The sequence below is a fragment of the Elephas maximus genome, chromosome 4 (genome assembly GCF_024166365.1).
Source record: "Elephas maximus indicus isolate mEleMax1 chromosome 4, mEleMax1 primary haplotype, whole genome shotgun sequence".
Lineage (NCBI taxonomy): Eukaryota > Metazoa > Chordata > Mammalia > Proboscidea > Elephantidae > Elephas > Elephas maximus.
The window spans coordinates 196,473,586-196,486,366 of NC_064822.1; the positions used below are offsets into that span (position 1 = coordinate 196,473,586).

Below are 12,781 nucleotides of genomic sequence, written 5' to 3' on the forward strand. Positions count from 1 at the left end.
GTAAAGAAAGGAAATGCTGTGCCAACATATTTATGTTTCTTAGATTGTAAATTGGCTCAGTTTTTGCATTCCCCATAGTTTTATTGCCAAACTATATAGTTTTATTACCAAACATTTGTTAAGATATAAAGTTGCAAACATCCCTATGTTCATTATTTTTTGGACTTTGAGTGCACCAAGCCCACGGTTCAGGACACACCATCCATCCATCCACTGATAATGGAATGAGCACTGTGAGCCCATCACCCAGGCACCCCCTCCCTTCCTCCATGAACTCCAGTCGTTGACCAGAATTGTGTGTTTATCTTTCCCTGTTTTTTAAGCAGAAGAGGTTTGTGTTTGTATGTATGCACACACGTGAAAAATTGTTCTTGGTTTCTAACTGGTTTTAAACAGCCTTGTGTTGCTTGTAGTTTTGAGGAGTTGCATTTCTCACTAAATGTTAGTTTCTGTGACTCTTCCCCATAGTTGTCTATGATTGTTGTTCATTTATTCTCACCATTGTATTACCCTGCGAGAATACACCCTGAGTCTGTTTTCCTGTCGATGGACACGTGCGTTGTCTCCTGTTTTCGTTCGCTTGTTGAAATTGTGAATGAACTGCAGTGAACATTTTTTTAATTGTTTTGTATTATTGAGTTTGCAGAGTTGTTTATGTATTCTGGATACAAGTACTTTTCAAGTACATTCTCTCAGACTGTGGTTTGTCTTATCATTGTCTTTAACAAAACAAAAACCTGTTGCCGTCGAGTCAATTAAGTGTGCCTCTTTTTTTTTTTTAAAGAGCAGAAAGTCTTAATTTTGATGAAGTCTACTTTACCAGTTTTTTCTCTTACAGTCCAAGTTTTTGGTGACATAAGAAATTCTTCCCTAACTCAAGATCACAGATATTTTCTTCTATGTATTCTTTTAGAAATTTTGCAGCTTTATGTTTTACATTTTAGCCTATGAGTTACTTTGAGTTAATTTTTGCAAATGATGCAAGGTATAGATAGCAATTATTTTTTTGTGTGGCTATCCAATTTTCCCAGCAATATTTTTCAAAAGACTATCTTCTGTCCGGTGAATTACCTTTGTACCTTTGTAGAAAACCAATTGACTATATATGCTTAGATCTATTTCTGAACTTTCTATTCTGTTCCATTGATATATTTCTCTGCTCAGCATCAATACCACAGTCTTGATTACCATACCTTTCTAATAAGTCTTGAAATCAGGTAATGTAAAACATCTTTCTTAGGCTGGGTTCTTCAGAGAAGCAAAACCAGTAAAGCGTATAAATGTATATATAGAGAGATTCATATCAAGGAAATAGCTCATGCATTGTAGAGGCTGGAAAGTCCCAAGTCCATGGGTCAGGCTGGAGGGTTCTCTTGACTCACGTAGCTGCAGGGGCTAGAGAACCCAAGATTGATCGGTCAGACAGCAGGCCTCTGGCTCGCAGGCTGTGGAGACTATTGAATCCCAAGATCAGCAGGCAAGACAGCAGGTAAGGCACTAGCTCAAGTGCCAAGAACCAGATGTCTGACAAACAGGAGCCAGCTGGAGGATCCAGAGTGGGCAAAACCCACGATCCTTGCCAGAAAGTCCACCTGTATTGGATGCAGACCACACCCCAAGGAAACTCCCATTCAACTGTTCGGCTACTCACAGCAGATCCCGTCATGGAGGTGATCACATATGAGATCTCATCATGGAGGTGATTACATAATTATACAGCTGCCAAACTACATTATAACTGCCAAACCACTGCGAATCATAGTCCAGCAAAGGTGATGTACAACCTTAACGATCAGAGTCCACCACTGGTCAACCTGGCTCCTTTACACATCTCCTTAAACCATATATAACCTCTGAATAAAGACAATTGTACTTGAGTCTAACATGATATAACACATGTACAACCAAAAACACATTAGCCCTGTTTACATCTTATGTTTAATAAGTGAAGAAAATAAAAATATTTGATGCACACACACAAGGAGGAAATGCTCAACATTACCATCCTCATTTCTGTAACTTGTCACATCATTGTAACTGGAATTTAGAACTACCTTCTTCTACCACCCATTCCGTATTCCCTTTGCCCTCAGCAAGCACCTCAGTTGGCCATGGTGGTTGGCCTGATGGGGTGACCCAGACCTTCATTCCTGAAGGGCCTAGGCCATTAGTAGTCATGTGAGAATTGGGTTGCTGTAGTTTTCCATTGAGTTTGATCACAGGGCATGGTAGTACTAAGAGACACCCTAAGGGATATCTCGTATTCCAGACATATTATTCTTTGCCTCCATTATGTAATAGCAATCCGGTTTCCTCTTGGTAATCAGGATCAGTCACACCAGCCAGTATGGTAACTCCCTTCTTTGCCTGTGGATCCACAGGCATGAGGAGCCCAACGTGGCCAGGTGGAATTCTGAACTTCTGTTTCATTGGAATCAGTAATGTGTCTCCATGTAGGAGCATTGCTTGCTTTGGAACTAAGACCTCTAGGCCTGAAGAACATAAGGTCTCAGGAACAGGAAGTAAAAAATTTGCAAGTGGGTCACTAGGGTTAATAGTGTGTGGTGCCGCTCCCGTTTCCACCCCTTGATTCCTGGACCCGTGAATCCTGGCTGTGGGAGAAGCAGCAGCATACATTGGATGCTGGTTTGGAACAGGAAACCCTGGTGTCATAGTGGTTAAGCACTACAGCTGCTAACAAAAAGGTCGGCAGTTCAGATCCACCTGTTCTGTCCTGTAGGGTCGCTGTGAGTCAGAATCCGCTCAATGGCAGTGGGTTTGTTGGGTTTGATTTGGAACATATACAGCCTCCTGGAGAACATTGCCCAACCCTGTTAGGCATTGCCACCTAGCCGGTGCCATAATTGTGTCTTTAGATGGCCATTCCATCATTCTGTCAAGCCAGCTGCTTCGGGATGATGAGGAACATAGTAAGACGAGTAAATTCCATGAGTGTGGGCCTATTGCCACACTTCTTTGCTGTGAAGTGTGTCCCTTGATCTGAGGCGATGTTTTCTGGGATACCAGGACAGTGGTTAAGGCATTCTGTAAGTCCATGGAGGGTAGTTTTGGCAGAAGCATTGCATGCAGGGAGGCAAATCTGTATCCAGAATGTCTGTTCCAGTAAGAATGAAACACAGACCTTTTCATGATGAAAGTGTTTCATTGTAATCAACCTGCCTCCAGGTTGCTGGCTAACCACCTCTAGGAATAGTGCCGTATTGTTGATCTCTGCTGCTGGAAAATTGGGCACTCAGCAGTGGCTGTAGCCAGGTCAACCTTGGTGAGTAGAAGTCCATGTTGCTGAGATCACACATAACCTCCATCCCTGCCACCATGGCCACTTTGTTCATGAGCCCATTGGGCAGTGGCTAGGGAAAGAGGATAACTGGTTTCCACAGAATGAGTCATCCTATGCATTTGACTGTTAAAATCTTTCCTCTGCTGAGGTCGCCCTTTGGTAAGCATGTATGTGAGACACAAATATCACTTCTTTGCCCCATTCAGAGAAGTCCACATTCCTCTTCCTTATAATTCCTTGTCTCCAAATTTCCAGTCATGTTCCTTCCAAATCCCAGGCCAGGCCATCCATCCAAACCATTGGCCGCAGCCAATGAATCAGTATACAGTCTCACATCTGGCCATTTCTCCTTCCAAGCAAAGTGAACAACCAGGAGCACTGCTCGAAGTTTTGCCATTGGGAGAATTTCCTTTAACCACTGTCATTCACGGAGGTCCCAGAAAGGAGCTGTAGTGCTGTGCTGTCCACTTCAGAGTGGTGCCAGTATATCATGCAGAACCATGTGTAAACCAGGCACAGGTTTTCTTCAGTCAACCTGGGAGGTGTAAGGTAATGTGACAGGAGTGGAGACCATGGGCATTTGGGCCATTTCATCATGCAACTTGCTTGTGCCTTCAGGTCCTGCTAGGTCCGATATTGTATACGTCACTTCTGTTTATTGATGGTGTGCTACCGTGCACATCCAGCTTTATGGCTCTGTGGGTCAGACATCACACAGTTCATAGTGGGCAGCTCAGGCCACATGGTGACTTGGTGGCCCATGGTTTAGCATTCAGTCTCTACTAAGGCCCAGTAACAAGCCAAAAGCTGTTTCTCAAAAGCAGAGTAGTTATCTGCAAAGGATGGCAGGGCTTTGCTCCACAATCCTAAGGTCTGTACTGTGGTTCATCAGTAGGGGCCTGATAGGCTCTAAATAGCATCCCCATCTGCCACTGACACTTCAGGCAGCATGGGATCAGCTGGATCATGTGGCCCAGGTGGCAGAACCACTTGCACAGCAGCTTGAACCTGTTGCAGAGCCTTCTTTTGGCCTGGGCCCTCCTCAAAACTAGCACCTTTTTGAGTCGCTTGATAAATAAGCCAGAAAAGCACACCCAAATGAGGGATATGTTGCCTCCAAAATCCAAAGAAGCCCACTAGGCGTTGTGCCTCCTTTTTAGTTGTGGGAGGGGCCAGATACAATAACTTATTCTTCACTTTAGAAGGAATATGTCAACATGCCCCACACCACTGGACCCCTAGAAATTTCACTGAAGTGCAAGGTGCCTGAATTTTTGTCAGATTAATTTCCCACCATCTAGCATGCAAATGTACCAATAGTTCCGGAGTCGTTGACACTTCTCCCTTACTGGGTCCAATCAGCATAATGTTATCGATGTAATGGACCAGTGTGACAGCTTGCCAAAGGAAAAGGTGATCAAGGTCCCTGCAGACTAAAATTGTGACAGGGCTGGAGAGTTGATACATCTCTGAGGTGGGACACTAAAAGTACATTCCTGGCCTTGCCAGCTGAAGGCAGACACTTCTGGTGGTCTTTCGAAACAGGTGTGGAGGAAAAGGCATTGGCCAGATCAGTAGCTGCACACCAGGTGCCAGGAGATGCTCAAGCAATGAAACGACATCTTGAGCAGCAGCTGCAGTTGGAGTCACCATCTGGTTAAGTTTTCCATAATCCACTGTCACTGTCCAAGAGCCACCTGTTTTTTGCACAGGCCAAATAGACGAGTTGAATGGGGATGTGGTGGGAATCACCACCCCTGAATCCTTCGAGACCTTGATGGTGGCAGTAATCTCTGCAATCCCGGGAATGTGGTATTGCTTTTGGTTTACTATTTTCCTAGGTAGAGGCAGCTCTGATGGCTTCCACTTGACTTTTCCTACCATAATAGTTCTTACTCCACTTGTCAGGGATCCAGTGTGGGAGTTCTGCCAGTTGCTGAGTATGTCTATTCCACTTACGCGTTCTGGAACTGGGAAAATCACTGTAGGAAAAGCTCGGGGACCCACTGGACCTACTGTGAGACAGACATGTGCTAAGACTCCACTAATAGCCTGATCTCCATGTGCCCCCACACTGACTGGTGGGCCACGGTGATGTTTTAGGTCTGCTGGAATTAGCGTCAGTTCAAAGCCAGTATCCAGTAATCCCCGAAAAGTCTCATTATTTCCTTTTCCCCAATGAATAAGCACTCTCATAAAAGGCCGTAGATCCCTTTGGGGAAGGCTGGGAGAAAGATTAACAGTATGAAGTTTTTGGCAATGTAGTGGAGTCCTTTTTGAAGGGGACCCGGTCTCTACCTTCATTCAAGGTCTTCTGGGTCTGTAAATTCAAGTCTGAGAATTGAGGGGCCGTGACTCTCTATTCTGACAATTTGGGTTATATTGCTGTTGACTTGACCTAGAACTCTTTCGCTTGTAGAGATTAAGTAAATATTTGGTAGATTTCCTGTCTGTTTCACTGCTAGGGACACCATGACTAAGTAGCCAACGCCATAAGTTCATACGAGTCAGACTGTCCTGATTACTGCTTTGACTCAGCTGTCTGTTACGGTTACCATGCCCACCTTGTTTTTGTTGATCGAGTGCTGCCACTTGGCCCCTACTACCTCAAGGTCCGGTCAGACCCATCGTAGTTTACTTACGTAAAGTAGCAATCAGCAATCTTCAAGGATGCTGGGGCTCACTTCACAGATTTGTTCCTCAGCATTATGGTAAAAGGTGTGTCCTCTGGGCACTCCATGTGTGGGTCTGTGGGCCTAACCAGATAAATCCACTCTAATGTGCCAATTTCCCTAAGACTTTGGATACCTTCTTCTACAGTATACCAAGGCAGGTCTGGCACTTCAACTTGATTTAGCGTAGGCCATTTTTTTTTTTTTTTTTTTATAGCGTAATCCATGCTTCAACGTTCTACCAAATAAAGTGTTAGGTCCTTTCCTAACCTCTGAAGCCGAAAGCTTGCATGAAGAATCTGTGCTCAGCGGGTTCATCAGTAAACTCAGACTCCTTGCACCGTTGTCCCACACCCTTGCTCCTGTTTGCCAGGCTCCTGTTTGTGCATATTAGAAAAGTCAGGCACTTTCTTTGGAGTGTAGTGTACCTCCCCTTGAGTTACGTTTTGTACTTCACCTTTTGGGGCTCACTGGAACGTAAGTCTAGTTACAGTCTAGATGTCAAAATGGGTGGTAGGGATGTTTTCTGAGAACATTCAGCAAGGTCTTGTAAGGCGTTTGCCTCCAGCGACGCCCCAGGCAACGACTCAGGCAAAGGCTCTTCAGACACAGCTGGGTTAACCTCATCAGATGTGGGTGGAGGGTCTAATGGTTTTACTGGGGAAGGTGGCTGAGCAGACAAAGATGGAGTCATCTCTTCAGATGGGAGCGAGAGGGCCGGTTCTGTTGGCAGGAGCGATTCAACGGAATTTAGGGGCTCGGTGTCCCGGCTTCCTGATTATCTGTCCATATGTCCCCATCCCAAGTTTCAGGATCCCATTTCTTCCCAATCAATGGCCTCGCTTTAACTGCAGATGCCACTCAAGGTTGGGAATTCAGTTTGCTTTGTAATTCAGCCACTCTTATGATAAGACTCTGGATTTGGTTCTTGGCAAAACCAGTTCTGTTACTACAAGAAATAAGCCTCTCTTTCAAGGCACAAGTGGAAACTTTGAGGTCATTTATGTGGCACTTGAGCTTTGACTCTGAAGCCCTGAACTCATCTCTTCTTTCACCAGTTTGTCTAGTGAAAGTAGGACCAACCAACCAGCTTCCTTATACTTCTCATTATGACAAAATTGTAGAACGACATCAAATGTGATCACCTAGAGCCTTGCCTTTCACCAATACCTGATACGTTGGTGGTGATATTTTGTGTATTTCTGTTGCCACCTTATGACATGAACTAGCAGTGCCCTATTTACTACTGGAAGCAGATCATCAACATCTTTAAGTCTAACCAGAGTTGAGAACCAATTTAGAAAAATCATCCTTACAATTTTGTTTCTCTAGAGCCACTCTTGGTACCAGATGTCTTAGGCTGGGTTCTCTAGAGAAGTAAAACCAGTAAAGCATATAAATATATAAAGAGAGAGATTTATATCAAGGAGATGGCTCATGCAGTTGTAGAGGCTGGAAAGTCCCAAGTCAGTGGGTCAGGCTGGAGGCTTCTTCTGACTCAGGTAGCTGCAGGGGCTGCAGAACCCAAGATCGTCAGGTCAGACAGCAGGCCTCTGGCTCACAGGCTCCGGAGACCATCGAATCCCCAATATCGGCAGGTAAGGTGCTAGCTCAAGTCCAAAGAACTTGAGGTCAGCCAGCTGGAGGATCCAGAGCAAGCAAAAGCCCATGAGCCTTGCTAGAAAGTCCACCTATATTGGATGCAGACCCCACCCCAAGGAAACTCCCTTTCAGCTGTTTGGCTACTCAGCAGATCCCATCTTGGAGGTGATCACATTATATCAGACCTCATCATGGAGGTGATTATGTAATTATACAACTGCCAAACTACCTTATAACTGCCAAAGCACTGAGAGTCATGGCCTAGCTAAGTTGACAAACAAGAATCACAACCTCCAACTTTGTTCATCTTTTTCAAAGTTATCTTGGCTGTTTTAGGTCTTTTGTATTCCCATATGGATTTTAGATTCAGCCTGTCAATTTGTACAAAAAGTCTTTTGGGATTTTGATTGGGATTGCATTGAATCTGTAGATCACTTTAGGGAGAATTAACATCTTAACGATATTGAGTCTTTGGACACTTCAGAATAGTGTTATTTAGGTCATTTTTTAATTCCTATTAGCAATGTTTGTACTTTTTCCTTTGTACAGGTTTTAAATATGTTTTGTCAGATTTATCCCTGTTAAGACCTTTAATACTATTGTAAGCAGTAATTTTTAACTTAAATTTCCAATCCCTTTTGGCTAATATTTATCAGTGCATTGATTTTTGTATATTAATCTCGTATTCTGCAAGCTTGCTAGACTCAATAGTTCTAATAGTTTTTTTCATAGATTATATAGAATTTCTGCATTCACAATCATGTATTCAAATAAAGACAGTTTTACGTGTTCATTTCTTATCTGAATGCATTTATTTTTTACCCTGCCGCCTCGCACTGGCAGGATCTCTAGAAGAATGCTGAGAAGAAGTAGCGAGAATGACACCTTTGCTTTGTTTCTGATTTTAGGGCCAAAGTTTTCAGTCTCTCAGCATTTGATCATTTAGCTATAGTTCTTTTCTAGTTGCCATCTGTCAGACTGAAGAGACTCCAGCTTTGCTCAGGGTTTTCAGTCAGGAACAGCTGTGGGATTTTGTTATACGCTTTTTTTCTGTATCTAGTTAGATGATCCAGTGGTGTTTCTTTCAGAATTAATATAATCAATTACTTTGACTTGCTAATGTCGTTAAATGAATTCGCATTCCTGGGATAAGCCCCACTTGGTTATTGTCTTAGTCATCTAGTGCTGCCATAGCAGAAATACCACAAGTGGATGGCTTTAACAAAGAGAAATTTGCTTTCTCACAGTTGAGTAGGTTACAAGTCTAAATTCAGGACGTCAGCTCCAGGGGAACGCCTTCTCTCTCGGCCCTCGAGGAGGGTTCTTTGTCCTCAATCTTTCCTCGGTCGAGGAGCTTCTCAGGTGCAGGGACCCTGTGTCCAGGGGATGCGCTCTGCTCCTGGTGCTGATTTCTTGGTGGTATGAGGTACCCAACTCTCTGTTTGCTTCCCTTTCCTTTTATCTCTTGAGAGAGAAAAGGTGGTGCAGGCCACACTCCAGGGAAACTCCCTTTACCTTGGATCAGGAAGGTGACCTGAGTAAGGGTGATATTACAGTCTAACCCTAATCCTTTCGACATAAAATCACAATCACAAAATGGAGCACAACCACACAATACTGGGAATCATGGCCTAACCAAGTTGATATATACATTTTTGGGGGGACATAATTCAATCCATGACAGTTATGATGTAATTTTCTTTTATATGTCGTTAGATTGGATTTGGTAAAATTGTATTAACTTTCACATTCATGTTAAGAAAGTATATTAGTTTGTAGTTTTCTTGAAATGTTTTTTTCTGATTTTGGTATAAGGGTAATGCTGGCTTAGAATGAGTTGGTAAATGTTCTCTCCGCCATTTTCTGGGAGAATTTGTGTAGACTTGGTGTTATTTCTTCCCTAAATGCTAGACAGATTTCAGGGGACATCTAAGTCAATTGGCTTAATAAAATCTATTAAGAAAACATTCTGCTTCCCACTTTGAAGAGTGGCGTCTGGCATCTTAAACGCTAGCAGGCGGCCATCTAAGACACATCAATTGGTCTCAACCCACCTGGATCAAAGGAGAATGGAGAACAAGGACACAAGGTAATTACGAGCCCAAGAAACAGAAAGGGCCACATAAAAAAGAGACTACATCAGCCTGAGACCAGAAGAACTAGATGGTGCCCGGCTACAACCGATGACTGCCCTGACAGGGAACACAGCAGAGAACCCCTGAGGGAGCAGGAAAGCAGTGGGATGCAGACCCCAAATTCTCATAAGAATACCAGACTTAATGGTCTGACTGAGACTAGAAGGACCCCAGTGGTCATGGCCCCCAGACCTTCTATTGGCCCAGGACAGGAACCATTCCCAAAGCCAACTCTTTAGGCAGGGATTGGACTGGACAATGGGTTGGAGAGGGATGCTGGTGAGGAGCGAGCTTCTTGGATCAGGTGGACACTTGAGACTATGTTGGCATCTCCTGCCTGGAGGGGAGATGAGAGGGTAGAGGGGGTTAGAAAGTGGCAAAATGGACATGAAAAGAGAGAGTGGAGGGAGGGAGCGGGCTGTCTCATTAGGGGGAGAGCAATTGGGAGTATGTAGCAAGGTATATATAAGTTTTTGTGTGAGACTGACTTGATTTGTAAACTTTGACTTAAAGCACAATAAAAATTAAAAAAAAAAAATGTTGGATAGACTGCACCAGTGAAGCAAGCAAGGCCTAGAATTTTCTTTGTGGAAAGATTTTTTAAGTGTAAGTTCAATTTGTTTAATAAAGGACCATTTAGAGTATCAATTTCTTATTCATTAGACTTGGGTATTGTGTGTCGTTTAAGGAAGCTATGTGTTGTCTAACTTATTTGTATGAAGTTGCTCCTAGTATATCCTTGTTATCTTTTTAATATCCATGTAATCTGTAGTGATGTCATCTCACTCATTCCTAGTATCTTCCATGGGTGTCTCTCTTCTCCCTCACGCCACCCCTCAATCTGGCTACAGGTTTGTCAGGTTTATTGAATTGGTCAAAGAATCAACTTTTGCCTTCATTGATATTCTCTAGTGTTTTTCTGTTTCCTGTTTTATTGATTTCATCAAGGACATCATACATAAAGAAAGCAAAAAGACAGGAAAGAAAGAAAAGACCAAAATGGATGTCAAAAGAGACTCTCAAACTTGCTCTTGAACATAGAGTAGCTAAAGCGAATGGAAGAAATGATGAAGTAAAAGAACTGAACAGAAGATTTCAAAGGGCGGCTCAAGAAGACAGAGTAAAGTATTATAAAGAAATGTGCAAAGACCTGTAGTTAGAAAACCAAAAGGGAAGAACACGCTTGGCATTTCTCAGCCTGAAAGACCTGAAGAAAATATTCAAGCCTTGAGTTGCAACATTGAAGGATTCTGTGGACAAAATGGAGCCCTGGAGGCATAGTGGTTAAGAGCTTGGCTGCTGACCAAAAAGTCAGCAGTTCAAACCCACCAGCTGCTCCTTGGAAACCCTATGGGGCAGTTTTGCTGTGTCCCATAGGGTCACAGTGAGTCAGATCTGACTCAGCGGCACCTAACAACAGCAACAAATAGCAAAGTATTGAACAACGCAGGAAGCATCAAAAGAAGATGGAAGAGATATACAGAGTCACTGTAAAAAAAGGAATTGGTTGACATCAACCATTTCAGGAGTTAGCATGGGATCAAGAGCCGCTGGTATTGAAGGAAGAAACCCAAGCTACACTGAAGGCATTGGTGAAAAACACAGGGCTGGAGGAATTGACGGGGTACCAATTGAGATGTTTCAGTAAACAGATGCAATTCTGGAAGCGCTTACTGTCTATCTATGCCAAGAAATTTGGAAGACTGCTACCTGGCCAACTGACTGGAAGAGATCTATATTTGTGCTTGTTGCAAAGAAGAAGGATCGAACAGAATGCAGAAATTATCAAAAAGTGTCATTAATATCACACACAAGTAAATTTTTTACTGAAGATAATTCTGAAATGGTTGCTGCAGTACACCGACAGGTAACTACCAGAAATTCAAGCTGGATTCAGAAGAGGACATGGAACAAGGGATGTCATTGCTGATGTCAGGTGGATTTTGCCTGAAAGCAGAGAATACCGGAAAGATGTTTACCTTTGTTTTACTAACTATACAAAGGCATTTGACTGTGTGGGTCATAACAGGTTATGGATAACATTGTGAAGGATGGGAATTCCAGAACACTTATTCGTGCTCATGCAGAACCTGTAAATAGACCAGAAGGCAGTTGTTTGAACAGGACAATGGGTATATTGTGGTTTAAAATCAGGACAGTTGTATGTCGGGGTTGTATCCTTCCACCATACTTATTCAATGTGTATGCTGAACAAATAGTCCGTAGAAGCTGGACCGTATGAAGAAGAAAGCGGTATCAGGGTCGGAGGAAGACTTAGTAACAACCTGCGTTATGTAGATGACACAACCTTGCTAACTGAAAACGAACAGTACTTGAGGCACTTACTGATGAAGACCAAAGACCACAGCCTTCAGTATGGATTACACCTCAACATAAGGAAAACAAAAATCCTCACAACTGGACCAGTAAGCAACATCATGATAAACAGAGAAAATATTGAGCTTGTCAAGGATTTCATTTTACTTGCATCCGCAGTCAACGCTGGTGCAAGCAGCAATCGGAAAATCAAATGATGTATTGCGTTGGGCAAATCTGCTGCAAAAGACCCCTTTAAAGTTTTCAAAAGCATAGATGTCAGTTTGAGGACTAAGGTGTGCCTGACCCAAGCCATGGTATTTTCTGTCACCTCATATGCATGTAAAAGCTGGACAAAGAATAAAGAAGACTGAAGAAGATTTAATGCCTTTGAATTAAGGTATTGGTGAAAAATACTGAATATACCGTGGACTGCCAGAAGAATGAACAAACTGATGTCTTGGAAGACGTACAGCCAAGAGTGCACCTTCGAAGTCAGGATGATGGGACGTCATCTCACGTACTTAGGAGATGTTATCGGGAGGGACCAGTCCCTGGAGAAGGACAGCATGCTTGGTAAGGTAAAGGGCCAGCAAAAAAAGAAGACGACCTTCAACAAGATTGACTGTCACAGCGGCTGCAACAATGGACAGAAACATAGCAACAATTGTGAGGATGACAGAGGACGGGGCAGTGTTGTACATGGGATCACTGTGAGCCGAAAGCGACTCAATGGAACCAAACAACAAGTGTTT

The 12,781-nt window shown here is 43.2% G+C and overlaps 1 protein-coding gene across 1 annotated transcript in view; it reads left to right on the plus strand.

Moving 5' to 3' along the window:
• The window catches only part of MOV10L1 (Mov10 like RISC complex RNA helicase 1), a 94,303-nt gene that overhangs the window by 52,924 nt on the left and 28,598 nt on the right, over nucleotides 1–12,781 (plus strand).